Genomic DNA, 16,323 nt, shown 5'->3' with positions numbered 1-16,323 from the left:
CTGCCTTCTGAGATCCCAAATACCATCAGTGACATCCTTCTGCACACTGCCCATTCTGACAGCTTGTGGTATCTTACAAGTGGCCAAAGGAATGTGGCCCGGAGGGAGGCTCTCTGGGTAAAGGCTGCTGTGCATTCAGGCCTCCAGTGTCGAGTCTTGGCACAAAGGGCGGTGCGGTATCCGGAGAAGCTGACTGAAACATTCGGCTGCTTCAGTGGGCTCTGGGGACAAGTATCAGAAGCGCCGAGTCCTGGGCCCCGCCCCCTGTCATTCACATGGAACATGTTCGTGGTGCAGAGCCCAGGAATCTGCATTTGTCACAGGGGCCCGAGTGACTGACGTGGGAGGTCATGCACTCTGCTCCAAGACAATAGAGAGGGTTCGTGCCCCTTCTGATTCCGAACTTGGGAAACTTGATGCCTTGACCTTGACGCAGTGCTCAGTGGAGAGAAGGGCTGGCTGGTCTGAGGGGCCCCAGAGGGTTTCAGTCTTGGCCGCTCTGTGACCTCTTGTTCTCCTGCCTTTCCATCTGTGCCCCCCTTGCTGCAGGGGACATTTCCCCCCGCAGCTCCCCACTCCCGTCCCCCTATAATCTGGCTTTGAGGGCTGAGGGCCCCCAGGGCCCTGCTCCAGCGCTGAGTCTCTCGCCCATTTGCTGTCTGGTCCTCGCCCTGAGTCGCGATGGCTGTTAAATCCTTTGAGCGTCACTCCTGCACCTGGGCCACGAGGCCTGTGGCCTCCAGCCGCGGACCATGTGGTCTTGCCTCCCTGGCTGGGGATGTGTTTGGTCACAGATGGCTTTGCAGTTTGGGTTAATTTTTTTTTTTTTTTTTTAATCTTTCATTATAAAAGCTGCTTTATTTTCAGAACTGTTTACATTTTCATGGCATGGTGCTGAATGTGATCAATCTGGGGACGGTTAGGAAAATTTTTATAACCTAAGGGAGACAGGAAATTATTTTTTATTTTTGGAGCCCCAGCACATTAAGATAATATGATTTTTTTCAACTGTTGCATGTCATTTCACAACCATACTTAAATTCTTTGTAGTCAGCATCAGGTAGCAGTACAGCTATAATAATAACAACAATAATAAATAATAATAATAAAAATACATCTATTTGCACTTTCTAAAACCAGCCTGTTTGCCTCTCCTTCACAAGCAGCTCATCCATGTGAGGCCTGAAGGCTAACCTAGGGAAACCTGTGGTTCCTTCTCCAAGAAATCATTCTGCGTCTAGAGAGACTTGTTCATTTAATGAGGAACCAGTGGGGTGCCGGGCTGCTGGCTGCCTTCACTGCCCTGTGCTGCGAACCAGAGGTCCGAGGGCAGGCCAGGGAATCTGAGCACATCTTCAGGCTGAGATATTTGATTACACAAGGGATGGGAGCTGATTGCCAGGCCTCCCATCTGGAGAAGAACTTCTGGGTGGCAGGAGCTAAGGATAGGGCGAAAGAAAGTGATACACCGGGCAGAGCGGGGTGAGGCGAGGAGAAGTGGCTGGGCCCTGGCTGCGGCGGCGGCAGCTGCGAGGAGACCAGCGCCGCCTCTGTCCTGTCCTTCGCGGACGGGAACGCGGGGGGACTGCATCTCTGTGGGGTTCAGTCGGTGCTCTGTCCCATGGCTCTACAGCCCTTCCTCCCCGCGGGCACCCACATAAACCCCCTTCTCACGGCAGCGGCTAATGGGCTGACTAACGCACCGCCCCCTCCCTCCAGGTTCTCCTGAGATGCAAGGGAAGGCAGGCTCTTTGAGAACATCCCTCTCCTTCCCCCGACATTTGGGGTTTACAGCTGCTCCCCCTTAGCCACGGGGGATGTGTTCCAAGACCCCCCTGGGGATGGCTGAAACCACAGACAGTGCCCAACCTTATATATCCTAATACTATGCTCTTTTCTTATACGTACATGCCTTTCCCTTAAAGGAGGCACTTTACGGCTTCTCTCTGGCCTATCCAGATTAGCAGCATCACTACTCTTGTGCTTGGAGGACATTAGTAAGTAAAATAAGGGTGACTTGAACGCAAGCACTGTGATACCAATGACAGTCCAACCTCATAAACCTAGACGGCTGCTAAGTGACTCACGGGCAGGGGCACACGCATCGCTGAGCCGCTGGCAAAGGCATGATTCGCATCCCAGGTGGGATGGAGGGGGCAGAGCGGACGGCACAAGATTTCATAGGCTGCTCAACGGCGTGAAATTTAAAACATGAATTGTTTATTTCTAGCATCTTCCAATTAATTTCGGACCATGGTTGACAGTTGGTAACTGAAACAGCGGAAGGTGAGACCGTGGATAAGGCGGACTGTTATACCGCCTTCATAGCTCTCAGTACATCATGCCCTAACTGGGCCTTTCTCCCACCAGAACGTGAAACACGGGATGGCACTCATTTGTACGGCCAGGATCTAGCGCCGTATCCGCCACAAGTAAATTCAATAAGTTCAATACGTGTGAACCAAAGGAAGGCAAGATCCAGGCTAGGTGGCAAACAGCACTGACGCTATTGCGTGCACTTTCCCCCACTACACTGCTTTCAGGGATCCAGAGCCCAGCAGCAAGAGCTTGACGTACCTGGGGCATCACATGCTGGAACGAGCCATCCAGGGAGAGGGCAGGGAGGCGGAGGGGACTGGTAAAGTCACAGTCAAGAGGGTTCAAGAGCTTGGAAAGTGGTTGTTGCTTCATGTTAAATAATAAGAGCTCAGCTTCTTTCTAGCTCTGACACACTCAGCAGGTTGATGATTTCTTCAACCTCAAATGTCAAACTCAGATATTCTGGGCAAATCAGAGTAGATTGTCACGTATTTATATTCCATTTTGAATTTTTCACGTACTCTATTGCCACTCTGTTGGAATTGGCTGCGGCCATTCCTGGAGTTCTCGCCGTGAGCCAAGCTCTGTGGGAGAAACTTCCCAGGCCCCTAGTGTCACAGCAGCACCACGAGGCAGGTCGCCCTCGTGTGCACGGGGAAACCTTGGGCTCACCTGGTCACGCGGTGGCGTGACCCTGTGCTTAGAGAGATTCGGTTTCCAGACTCTGCCTCCTGTCATTATGGGACTTGAGGGAGTTGTTTAACCACAGTCATTAGAGCCACAGTATTGGAAAAGAAAGCAATATCTGTCTGCCAGACCATGCTGGGCCAGGGCCGTTAGCAGAGCAATGGTATGTGACTGTCCTATTGCGCATCCGATACACATGTATTTATGTGAACTTGGTGACTTCTTGGTTCCCTTTCTTTGGGACATGAGGAGAGAAGGCTCTAAGGTCAGGCATACCTTTGCTTGGGCTGGTTCCGGAGTTTGGAAGAGCCTGTTCAGCTCCAAGCTGGATGGGCCTTTCTTTCGGACATGAATGATGTATGACCTGTTGGGCCAAAAGCCCCAGCATAAAAGCCTCATTAAGCTTGTTACACATTATCTTCCAAATATCGACTCAGATGAAAAGGCCCGTCTGGCGCACTGACAGTCATCCACGGGCTTCTGTACAGTGTGCTATTGTACGGCGCTTCCTCGGGAACTATAATTAGGTGGTTGGGTAAGGAGGCTACCGCACGTCTGAATAGTGACTCTGTTTGGCCCATGAGGTCACTTGGCCCAGGCCCTTCTCATCATATAGCCCTCGCTGTGGTGTGCTTGGAATTCAGTACGGATGAAATCAGACCTCCGCTGAGTTCTCCCCGTGAGGTAATGATAGCACTTAGGATGAATCCCTTGGGGCAAGAGCCTTTACATACCTGAAATAATTAACGACTTAAGAGCTGAGCTTCTGGGAAGTTCACTTTCGAGCTCTGCAATCTGGACAAGGCCTTGAGGCTCTCAGAGCCTTCCTTTGTTCATCCAGAAATCGGGGCTCATGGTACCAGCAGCCCCAGGAGATTAACATATATAGTGTATAAATTACCTCTCTCTCCCCTTTCACACCCAGTCAATGACCGGCCGCACCCTGAGCCTTCCGCCTCTAAGTGTCTCTCCACGCCTTCCATGTTTCTCTGTCTCCACGGCGACCATCCTGGTCCCGCCGCGGTCCTATAGACCACGACACTAGTCTGCCGACAGGTTTCACTGCCCCCACTCCTCCAGCCTCTAGCAGACTTGCAGCTTCCCCAGTGATCTTTCTGGACAGTCACTTGGAACATATCCTCTGGCTTAAAACTCTCCGGTGGCATCTCTGTGCTCTTAGGATGAAGCCCAAATTCTTCATCCTGACTCTGAGCCCCTGCGTGGTCTGTGCCTGTCTGTGTCCCCCGCCTCTCACGTCACGCTGCTCTCTCCCTTCCTGCCAGCATTCCAGCCCAGTGGGCCACTCAGACACACCAAGAACCCGCCTCTTCCAAGACCTCTGCGCTGGATGTTCCTTCTGTTTAGAACATGCTCTTCTCCCTCAACCCAGCTCCCTCCCAGGCCTGGCTAACTCCAGATCTTCCTTCAAGAACTAATTTGAAATGCCCCTTCCTTGAGAAACCCTCCTGAAACACCCTCTGCGTTCACTGCTTCCCCACCATCATTTAATCTGCTAAATAGTCTAGTCCGTCATAGCACATGTCACAAATTCCAATTACTTGGGAAAATATTTGTTTAAAGTCTGTCCCCCTCTCTGGGCTGTTTCTTGAACCCAGTCTTATTCCCAGTACACCCCACGGGATGGGACGCTCACTGGTAAATGTCGTAGAGGGGATAAAGTTGGTCACTCCTCTCTGAACTTAATTCTTCCATTTTTTTTTGCAGTTAAACGTTATTTGCTCATCCATCTCCAGCCTCCTCTTGGCTAAGGGAGCAGATGGCTATGTGTGAGGGAACCCCATCTCTAGGTTTTCTTAGCCACCAAGAGCTGGTAGGGAAGCATGGTAGGAGGCAGGAAGAAACCATCAAGCCTGCTGAATGTCAGAACTAAAAAGAACTGAAGGGTCAATGGACCCCATGGCCACATTTTACAGAAGGGAAAACTGAGTCCAAGAGAAACTGAATGTTTTACCCAAGAGTAGAGCTAAGGAATGGATTCAGCTTCCCACAAATGTTCTTTTGTGAGTCATAAATACATGCAAAAACATCTATTTATACATGATTTATAGAACATTTCATAATTTTCCGTTCTATGGCTTCCTTTATCCTCCTAGAAGCCTGGAGAACAGGGTAGGGCAAGCATTGTTTATGCTAATTTTATAGAGAAGAAAATAAGAACCCAGAGGGTAGGTCAGCCCACCTTACAAGTGCAAATGCCTGACTGGGTCCCTCAGCTTCTGGTTCTTGGGCAAATGGTTTTTATATGTACCGCTCTGCACTTCTTACAAATAAATACTTGGGCAGCTCCATTGCTGGTGAGCAAAGTTCTGCTTCCTTCTCTTCCTTGCTCCTTGGGTAGCCCACCGCCCACCTGTCACATGAAACTGCCCAAGTTGAAGGGCGTGATGGGAAGGGAGTGTCAGTGCTGCGAAGTCAGTATCACCTGGGTTCTATTCCTGGCTCTGCTCCTTACAGTTTGGTGGCCCTCACCTGCTTGATAGGAACCTTCTGAGCCTGGGTTTTCAGCTGCAAAATGCAGTTACGATCGCTTCTCCTTAGCTTTGTTCAGGGTTCAGTGCGGTAGTGCTTACAAGACACAGAGGAAAGAGAAAGTGCTCCATCCACTCTACTTATCCGAACATCAGAGGGAGCCTGGAGCAACAAAGTTGAGGAGCTAAATGTCAGCAAAGGCCGTCCTTTGGGCAGAAGAGGGAAAGGAGCTGGTTAGAAGGGGTGTGGGTAAGGGAGCAGGCTTGCAGGCCGATGTGTATTGCATCTTAGAGGTAGTCTTGTTGGTGTCATGTGCCATGTGTCACGCCTGCATGCCGTGTATCATGCCTGTTGCATGTGCGGTGCTTGCTCATGGGCCAGGAGGAGCAGGCAGGCAGCGTCCTGGAAGCTTCCTTCGCCCAGAATCATTAGCGCACTTCTGCACAAACAAATCATGTTTCCCGTCTCCGCACTTGGATGGGGAAAGTTAAAATAAAACAAATGGGGGAAACTGTTTATAAATTAATCTGATTGCCAATCTGAGAATGGTTTTATTCTCAAGGCCATTTGGGAGCTTTTGTTTTTCTAAGCTGCGACTTCACCACAATGTCTCCAGAAATGGTGCCGTAAGGCACTTGCGCAACTGAGCTGTGGGCAGTCATTTTATGAGGACCCTTTTCCTGGTTAGAAGTCCAAGTCCAAAAACACCATCCCTAAAGTTTCAGCCAGTAGGTTTACTTGAGAATGGTTTTTCATGGTCAACATTTACATTAAAATTTCACAACAGACTACTCAGGAGCAAGCCCCACAGAAGGGGTTGCAGAAAGGGGTGGCAGGTGATCAAAGTGGAGAGACCCCATTAAAAAAGAGCCCGGGTCACTCCAGGGTTGGGCTGTCTGGTCCCCAGTGACTTCAGGTGGGCAGAAGCCATGGTCTTGGGGCATGTGCCAGGTCCAAGGGCTGTGCCTCAGCCCACAGGCTCTGTCTGCATGCTGTCCTGTTCCTGGGAGGACACTGGCCACATCTGCTTTGCTCTCGTTGCCACCAAACCCCACTTTGAGGGTCACATCCTTTTTTCTAAGGGGAAGACAAAGTTTTCTCTCCTCTGCGAAGCGGTACACGCATTATTCCCCAAAGGATGAAAGTGATGAATTCCAGCTCGTGAACAAGTTGTTCAGGATGCCAAAGAAGTGGGGCAGGAGCATGTTCCTTAAAATGTCTTCTCTGTTTTTAAGGAGAAGGAAGCATGTGGTGCTGTTACCACACACATGGGGACGAGGCAGAAAGGCAGGTGGTCTCTGGTCTGGAAAACTGGATTCCCACTAGCTGAGTAGTTCAAGTTGTAGGGAACGAGGAACTAAGCAGGACATACCTAAGCAGATGGGGAAGGCGCAGGGGTGGTGGTGGGTCAATACAATTCCCAGTGGGGCTCTGTCTCCAGGCTCTGTCCCGGCTTCTGTCCACACCCCTGGGAGCTCATCTACTTAACAGCACCCATGGTCACACGGGTGCTGGTGACTTAATTTTCTATCCCCTCTTCTTCTCTCCTGGGCTTGGGACTCAATTGTCCACTGTCCATCTTCACCTTTACGTCCACAGACAGCCTAGAAACACCACATCCAAAATGGCGAACACATCAGCAAGCCTTGGCACCTACGTGCCCGCCAGTGGCCGTCCCCTTCATCCATCCATCATCCCAGCATAAGCCTGGGAATGAGTTATCATCCTGCCTTCTCCCTCCGCCCTCAGATCCGACCGAGTACCACATCCAGGAGATTGTGTTTCCTTTCCATTCATCGCGCTGGTCTTCTCCTCCCCTTCCTGCCCCAGCTGTTACTGCCTGGGTTCAAACCTTCACCGCTTCTTTGTCCCGGGCCCTTGTCATTACCTCCTAACGTGTAATGCCCCTACTCATCTCGGCTCCAAGCCCTGCTCCACGCTGTTGCTGCAGTGACCGTTCCGCACACAGATGTCATCGTGACGCTGCCCTCACCAGGCTGCGTGTTACCCACAGGACCAAGCCCAGGCTCTTCTCGGAGGCAGGCAAGGCTCGCTGGGATCTGGACCCTGTCTGTCTCTCCAGCTTTCTCTTTAATTCCCCTCTCTAACTTTCGCACTCAGTGCGTGCGGATTGGGCACCTGCTTTGTGCGGGACCAGGAAGGTCCTGGGGATACAGCAGTAAACAGCATTCTCACCCTGAACTATACAGTCCGTCGTCACCACGAGGCTGTTCCAAGCTGGTGCTTTCGCTCCCTTGGTTCTCTGGGCGGCTCTCCTGAGATTGCCCGTCCCTCCCCCACTTCCACCTGCAAATACCCACGTGCGTTCCAAGACCTAGCTGAGGGTCCCTTCTTTTATGGGGCTGCCCTAGAACTGTCCTTCCCATGTGCCCCATGCCACCTGCACACGGCTCTTCATTCTTGTATCCAGAGAATCTCGGGCGAGTCACTACGCTGCAATGTCCTCGTCTCTGAAATGAAGACAGCGGTGATGTTGTACGGAAGGCGGCCCTGGAGCTCTGCCCATGTTAGCTTTTCCGCTTGGGCCTCCAACAAAAAGATTAACCAGAGAAAGAGTTTATTAACATGAACAGTACTCATCATGCAGGAGAAACCCGAGTGAAACAGAGCTCAAAGCTGTGGCTCACAGTTGTGGTTTATCTCATTTATTCAACAAAGACCAACAGATCTATGGAGAAAGGACAGGACAAAGGAAGGTAGTGTCAGATTTCCAGGGGAGGGAAACTGTGGGAAGCTAAGTACCTGGAAGGGGCCTGACGGAGTTTGCTTGCAAGATTCCTTTGGTGCTGTCTCTGGGCTGATAAGAGTCTTGTCTCCAGTAAAAGGAGAATCTGTATCCTGTCTTTAGGCAGAAAAAGGAGAGCCTCTTCTCTCTCTCTCTCTCTCTCTCTCTCTCTCTCTCTCTCTCTCTCTCTCTCTCTCTCTGAGTTTGTTCCTTCTTAATTGCCTTTAGCTGAAAATAATTTTATGTCAAAGAGGCATTTTGGGGGATGATGCATTCTGGTTTCCTTCATTATCAACTTCATACTGTTGTTTCAAAGCATAGCGTGTGGTCCATGGTGCGCCCGGTACATACAGGTTCTGTAATAACCACATTGATAGTGGCAACGAGGGAAAGGTTAATGGTGACACTGCTGTAGAGCACAGTCTGGTGGTTCCTCAGAAAGTCAAGCACAGAATTACTGTGTGACCCAGCAATTCTACTCCTAGGTATATATCTAAGAGAAGTGTCCATCAATAGGGGAATGGATAAACAAATTGTGGTATATATGTAAAAAGAGTATTATTTAGTTGTGAAAAGGAACAAAGTTCTGATACATGCTAAACTTGGATGAACTTTATGGAAACAAAACCCAGAGATACAAGAATCTTAATGAGCCTCAAGGTGAACCTCAAGAACATTATCCATCAGATACCTAAGGGATGAGTCTGGGTTTGTAGCAAACAACCTTCTAACAGTTTATTCCAAGGTGATGTCGGTGAACGCATACCTGAAATACTAGGGTTTGGATGGCAAAGGGGGACACTGTCTCCCCAAAATAGCTAGTGTAAGAGGATCAAGCCAATACCAGGGGAGATGGTGGGTACTTTGCTCAGATAGTGGGGAGGGCAGAGGAGAAGTAGGAGGGGTGGCAATGTGCTATGGTTAGCCGGGCGTGGGACCTGTGCCCTGAGAGCGAAGGGGTTTGGGAGGATACCGTGGTGATGATGTCAAAGTCTGGGGAGAAATAAGACAGTTGTAAGGAGAGACTCCAACCATGGGGAATACACAAGGCAGTGTGTTTCGTGAGGCTGAAAGGAGTCAGTTTGTGCCCAATCGCAGGGGGGCACTGCCAGCAGTGGTCTGTCAGCCCTCGTGGACATGGCAGAGGCTGGGGTGCCTTGTGGGTTATCTTCTGCAGAGCTGCATTTCTCTACTGTAAAGTTACTAGTTTTTCCTTCATAATCAATAAGTATCTTAGGGGAGATACATTGAGATTATGAAAATATTCCTTTCTCCTCAAACATCTGCCTATTAATTTTAACATCCAGTAGCAGATCTCCCTGCAAAAATTATTCCTGTGTCACACGTCAGGCACATACGAGTATTCAAAAATGCTCAGATGTGTGAGATACTTAAGCCTCTATTGAAACCACTGCAGTGCAGTTTTCTATTAACTGAGCTTCTTTCTAATGCAGTCCATTATAACAGGAGTTTACTCTAATAGGTGGGACAATGAAATAAACAAAACACTCCTCTATTTGTTCATTTATTCATCTATCTATCCTACCAATATATATATATTTTAAATCCTCACCCAAAGAGAGAAAGGGGAGGGGAAGAAAATGAGAGAAATATCAATGTGAGAGGGAAACATTGATCAGTTGCCTCCCAATGAGGGGATGAACCCACAACCTTTTGGGATATGGGATGACCCTCCAACCAACTGAGCCACCCAGGCAGGGCTAATATTTCCTTTCTTTTTTTCCAAAACAATTGAAGTGCCAGTCCTCATATTTCTTCCAGTTTGGCCCTAACTGAGGCTCCCTGCTCCCTGCTGTTCCATTTGAATTGTTATGTAAACTGGCTGCTATGGCCAGATGAGTAAACCAAGAAGGGAACATTAATTTCTTTGAGCAGATGGCTGTCAAAGTCAACCTGAAAAAAAGAGGCACCAAATTGTTTTGCTGGAAAGGGATCACAGAAAATGACTCTGTCGAGGACATCTGTTGTTTTTTCCTGCCCAGGATCCCTTATCCTTTCTTTAGGTCCCAACATCCAAATTTCCTTTGCAGAATCTCACCTCCTGTGTTCTTACTCCATGCGGATCAATGGGGTTGGTCCACCTGCTGGTACCAGAGGTGGGCACATGCTCTAGACCATAGTGATTGGTTGACAAACTGGCATCTGGCTCTAGTTGGCCAATCAGGATCTCCTGCAAGACCCTTGGTGGAATTTATCAAATAGGCAACTCACTCTTTCTACTGAGTGTCTAAGAGAGTGGGTTCTAAGGCTGTAGCATCCACTGGACATCTGTGCCACCCCGTGGGGAAAGGCAGCCTCAGAATGGGGCCAGCACAGTGAAAGACAGTGAGACGGGGGTGTGTGTGTGTGGGGGGGGGCTGCTATTCCTCACGATGTCAGTCCATCACCTGGATTAGCTTTTTCTGAAGCCAGCCTGCCCCAGGGTTTTTCAGTTGCATGAGCTAATCAATTCTTGCATTGCTTAAGGCAGCTTAAGTTGAGCTTCTGTTACTTGCAACCCAAGGTCCTGACAAATGCAGATCCTCTTGAGTGCCAGCTACAAGTGAAGGCACATACTCAGGGCTCTTCAGGACTCCAAGGAGCCAGACATGGCCTCTGCACACAAGGGCCCCTCCCCTAGCGGAAAACCTAAGACTGTGCATAGTTACCCACGAGAAAGGGGCCCAGGCCTCAGTCTGATCCGCACAGGAAGAGTGTGGCAGTAGAACGGCCATGAAGTGAGTGATGAGTGTCACTGGGGAGGATGTGGAGCATTCATGAGACGAGGGGCATTATGCCTGGCAGAGAGAAAGGCGTGGACAAGGGACCAGCTGTGGTAGTATAAAAAGCCCCATGTGTATTTTGAGGGTCTATTGGTTTAGTGACTGAGGGCAGAGGTTAGCGTACAAAAGATTTGGGGGACAAAAACAGAACTAGAGAAAAGACTCGTTGGAAACAATTGTGGAGGCTGTGATGGGCAGCAGGAGGGGGTCTGACGGGCTCAGGAAGGCGAGAAGGGCTTTGAGCAGGACAGAAGGGTGGAGGAAGACGACTTTGGCAGCAGTGGGCAGAGCGGAGGGGAAGGGGGGAGGGCGGGCCTATGCCATCGTCTGCGCGCCCCTCGAAGGAAGGCTGGAGGTGGATGGAATCCAGCCTCCATGAACATTCTACAGGGACGTTTTGGCCATATTTGCTCAAGAATCTCCCTCGTGGTATCATTTGAAAGCCATACTTTTTATTTCACGCTAAACATTGTCAGAGGGAGCAGCACAGATTCATCCTGACCGTGAGCCAAGCGGCCTGGCATGCACACTCTTAAGGGCATGCCAGACCCTGGGCCAGCAGGCTCCCTCGGCTCCCTGCCCCCGCACTGGCTCCTGCCTCTGCTGGAGCTAGGAGGTCAGGACGCGGCATCTCTCTTCCCACTCAGTGACCTTCCCTGCAGAGAAGGTCCAGGATGAGAACCGACCCTCCCCACATGAGACATGGACAGTCTGACCTTTCAGAGGTGTCCCTGCTCTGGCTCCAGACTCGGTGTCATTCTGACCTCCCCGTCTCTCCTCCCGCTCTCTGTCGCTCCTCACACCCAGCTCTGAAGCGCACCCTGCCATGGCTGTCTCTAATCCAGGCCACAGTCCTCTCTCAACGTGGATCATGATGGTGGCCTGGCTGGTCTCCCTGCTTCTCCTTCTGCCCCTATATAGTCTGTACTCAACAACGAATCTGAAACAATCCTTTAAAACCACAAGTCAGATCCTGTCACGCCTCTTCTTAAAACCTCTGGTGGCTTTCTGCCTGATTCAGAATAAAATCTCAAATCCCTACCATGGCCCCAAAGTCTTGACCTGACTTGTCATGGCTGGACTGGCGGTTGCCTCTTCCATTTTATTTGCTAGCACCGTCCCCCACCCCCGTCCCTTTGAACCTTTATGCTTGATACTCTCCCGCCTGATGTGGACTGCTCTTCCTCATGGCCGTGACAGGCCTCATCAGAATAAAACCTTGTATCTATAAGAATAAGCTAAGATTTGCTGCAGTAACAAACAGCCTTCAGACCTCAGTGGCTCAAACAGCAAAGGGTTAGCTCTCCTTCACTCCGCCAGTTCTGCCGTGGGCTGGCAGAGTGGTGGTCACCTGGCCCATGGTGTCCTTTCTCAGTGTCTGTGAGTTGTCTTGGAAGGAAAACAGCCTGCCCTTAAGTGTGTTTCACTACGACGGAAGTAAAGCAAATATCTCAAATGACTATTGTGCAGAGTGGGCATAAGGTTTTGTTCTGTTTCGTTGTTTTAGGGGAGGTTGGCTTTAGTGATGGAATGAGAAAGGGAAGGCCAAAAGGGGACTGCAACCAGAGACCAGGGAGTGTGCTGGCATTTCCCCAGGCTGCCTGATGACCTCGCTGGGTCCTTTCTTTATGAAAACGCATTAAAACTTATACGACTGCGTGGTTATCTAGAGAGGAATATAATCCAGGCTGGATTTGCTACTATATATTCATTCTTGTTAATTTAATCTTTTTCTGATTGTAAAAATATTAAAATTAGAACATTTTTTTGGACTGCTAAAAATCCCGTGGCCCCTAAGGAAGTGTCTGCAGTGCCTGAACCTCCTTCCCCCCGCCCGCAGCTCCTGGACCACACAGGGCCCGTCCGTCTTTTGGGGTCTCACTGTTCCTTCCGCCTGGAATGTCTGTCCCTCATCCCCGTCCACCTGACAGATTCCTGCTCATACTCAAGGCCCCGCTCAAATGTCACTTTCTCTTGCCAGACTTAGCAGATTAAAATGCAGGCTGTGCAGCTGAACGTCAGATAAACAATGAGTAATCATTTTCGTGCCAGTCTGCCTCAAAGATCACACGTCCCCCATTTTGCATGAGCCAGAGCTACAGTGAGAAACAGTGCGTGTTGATCTGAGGTCCGGATGGTCTGGCTCCCCTCCTCTGTCACTGTCCCTTTTCCGCTGAGCTTCTCTTCCCTCCTGCTGCGCGCCGAGGCGGCCCAGCACTCCCACTGCACCTGTCACCCCACGGCCTCCACCCTGCTGGTGTCATCGGTCCCCTCACCTGCCACGGGCGGGATGTGGCAATGCCTTAGCGGTCACATGTGAGTAACTGGTGCTTTCCCTTGGTTTCCCCCACTATCTGGTTACTCTCGGGGCCGGCTTTGGCAGCATTAGGGTTTGATTTCATTCAGGATGTTGTGGGATGAGACACAGTCAAGTTAACCATTGCGTGGGATCACAGTAACACTTCTGTTAACAAAGCCATGTCCTGAGAAGACAGTCTGGGCTCAGACGTTTCCTTACCTGATGGAAGGGAGGCCCCAGCCCGTGACTGCCGCCTGTGTCCCCCTCCCCCGCCACCGCTGTTTTGAGAGGCCAAAGTGGGCAGTGTGAGGCCTTAGGCTCCCTTCTCCCTGTCACTCTGAGTCACCCACCAAATCTCCTGTGGCTAAAGCAGGACCCTGCGTGTGAAGGGTGGGGGTGGGGGGTTCTGCTTCTGAAACTTAGCTCAGAAATTCTGATTTTTCCACCTTCACCTTGGGAGTGCGTTGATTCTTTTTAAAGTTCTTTTAAACATCTACTTCACTCAGCACAGGCCATGCTGAAGAAAACCAGCCTCAGATGATCTCCTGGGCCTGGGCCATGAGAGACTGTCAGTCACTGTGTCTGGGCTCCAGACTCAGTGCTCCAACACCATGCCTGGGGCAAGGCAGGGGATCAGAGCTAGCAGCCGGGGAAGGCAGCCTTGCCTCTGGGGACCCGGGGAGGGGCACGCGGTTCCTTAGGACTGCGGACCAGCCAAAGCCCCCGCTGCTCCAAGCCAGCCGAGCCTGGCGAGGGCTCCCAGGAAGTGTGGCTAAAGCACCCTTTCCAATGGCTAAGAATTTCCCAGCTTTCAACACATTGTCCCTTTCTCTGGAGAAATTCAGTCTACATTCTCCCTTTGGAAATTAAATTTCCCAAGTTGACCACTGGTTAATCATGCTGAGCAAGAAACCACAGCACCCCCATGTTGTGTGTGTGTGTGTGTGTGTGTGTGTGTGTGTGCTTTGCAGGAGGTATCCTTCCTGTGGGAGCTGCCCAGTAGTTTCTGCCTCTTACTATTCTCTAGCTCCATCTCCCTCACCCCAATGCTTAAATGAGGAGGCAATGCGGCCCAAGAGAGTTTCCAGGGACAGTCAACTGCTGTCATGAGAAAGAAAATAAAAGCACAGATGGTTTCATGGGGACCATCCACTTCGGGAATTCTGCACGCTGTGCCCTTCCTGGACTGATAAGTTCTACACTTACCTTACTAATTTAAAAACATTGATCTTATTTAACTCAATGTTTCCCAAACTTATGTGATCAGAAAACCACCCCCATCTTTCTTTTTTTGAGGCGCATCTTACCCAGTTAGTCATCCAGGGAAAACACTTCGCGGAGTAGTCTCTGAAAAGGGAAGGGAAGCAAGCAGGTGTTTTACAGTCCTTGTTTGTATTCCCTCTCCATGCCCTAACTTCGTGCCAGAATTTGGCCGAGAGAAAGCTCAGCGGGCGGGCCTTGGCCTTGCCGTGGCAGGACGCTGACCCTGGAGCCCCCACTGGGCAGCAGTCTCCACGAGTCTCAGTGCGGGCAGCGGGCAGCGGGCGAGCGGCGGGAAGGAGGGGCATGAGTCCCGTCTGCTGGGAGCCCGGGCCGGCGGTCACTCCGAAGAGTGTTAAGAGCATCAGGGTTTGGTTGGGGGTCTAAAACACCACACAAGGCCACCTCCTATCAGTCGCAGGCCACCTACAGGGCGTGTCATCTGAGGGGGAGGCAGGCTGTCCTCCCCTGACCCAGGGCGGTGGCATTTCCTCTCTTCGGTGTGTTTGTCCTGCCACCAGAACCCACTAAGCTCACGGCCACCATTTGCACAGTTCCAGGGGTTCTGCTCGCTTGCCACGGAGAACTGACGGGAGCGGCATCGGCCAGAGCTGTGCAAAGCGGCAGCTCCGTCCAAGCCCCTTCCTGCCTCCGGGTTTGCCAGGACGCTCATGTGTTGGCACGGTCTATTAAGTCCTGCCTCAATGTCACCTCTAAAGCAGGCCCCCTGTTATTTTCTATTATAAGATCCTCTTTGGATTCTGTATAGCACTTATCAGCTGAATCACTATATATTTTTACTCCACTCAAATGAAAATATCAGGTCCACTTTTGGATGGCTGGTGCCTTGAACAGTGTAGGAACCCTGAAGTACTTGTTCAGTGAACCTGTATTTGTTGAATGCCCAAAAGAAGGTTTTTCCAACTTGGGTGGTGATTGGTTGTGGAGAGTTGATAGGCAAGGCCATTGACCAACCAGCAGGCTGTGCAGTGGTAACGGGGCGGGGATGGCCTTCTAGCCCGGGGGCCTGGACGCTTGTGCGTGGCCGCCTGGCCCAGCCGCAGTCTCCAGGCACGCGAGGAAGTATAGAGGTACAGAGAGCAATAGAAATGAGTTTTTATTGGTAAAAAGTTACAAAATGATATTGTACAAAAATAAAGTCTGTAGAGAACTTTGGTTGAATAACACAAACGACCAAGACAGATCAGAGAAGTCAGAACTTCCAAAGAAGGGCCCTCCTTACTGGACCGAGTTGTAATCGCAACGATAAAGAAAAATCACAAACTTTACCCTTTTGTGGATGTGGTGGAGCGATTTGTTTCAGTTAAATCCTGCCTGTGGTGCGTAGGTGATGCGTTGTCCCCGCCCTCAGGATCCTACAGCCCTTCTGGGCGGGGACCCCCCACGGGGAGCTGGGGGCTGACCGAGTTGACACCTGGGAACACCACCCACCAAACCTGCCTGGACTCTCTGAATTGGACAGATGACCCCGGGCGACATCCAATTGTGCGACCTGAGTGACCAGACGGCTGGGCCTGTCACCGCGCTGAGCGGGCTGCTCCTCCACAAGGCTCCTCACCCTCTGGCCCTGGGAGAGGGGAGGGGAGGCCCTTTCCCTCTATTTCCACGCCGGGCAAGGGGAGCAGAAGGGACGGAGCGGGCAGAGTGATAGAGGACTGGGGTGTTTGGGGGCCGGCGGAGGAGAGGCCTGGCCACTGCCACCTCTCTGTTACTTAGTA

The 16,323-nt window shown here is 50.9% G+C and overlaps 1 long non-coding RNA gene across 1 annotated transcript in view; it reads left to right on the top strand.

Annotated features, from left to right (window-relative positions):
* The first annotated feature begins 13,147 nt into the window (after nt 1–13,147).
* The window catches only part of LOC150008182 (uncharacterized), a 46,132-nt gene continuing 42,956 nt past the window's right edge, over nt 13,148–16,323 (top strand). The window contains exon 1 of the long non-coding RNA XR_016511281.1: nt 13,148–13,341. This is a non-coding gene — a long non-coding RNA (uncharacterized LOC150008182). The remainder of the gene's footprint in view (nt 13,342–16,323) is intronic.

This window comes from Furipterus horrens, unplaced genomic scaffold (genome assembly GCF_987537825.1).
Source record: "Furipterus horrens unplaced genomic scaffold, mFurHor1.1.pri manual_scaffold_5, whole genome shotgun sequence".
In the NCBI taxonomy this organism is placed as follows: domain Eukaryota; kingdom Metazoa; phylum Chordata; class Mammalia; order Chiroptera; family Furipteridae; genus Furipterus; species Furipterus horrens.
Note: the sequence above shows the minus strand (reverse complement) of the source record. Positions and strands in the feature narration are given on the sequence as shown.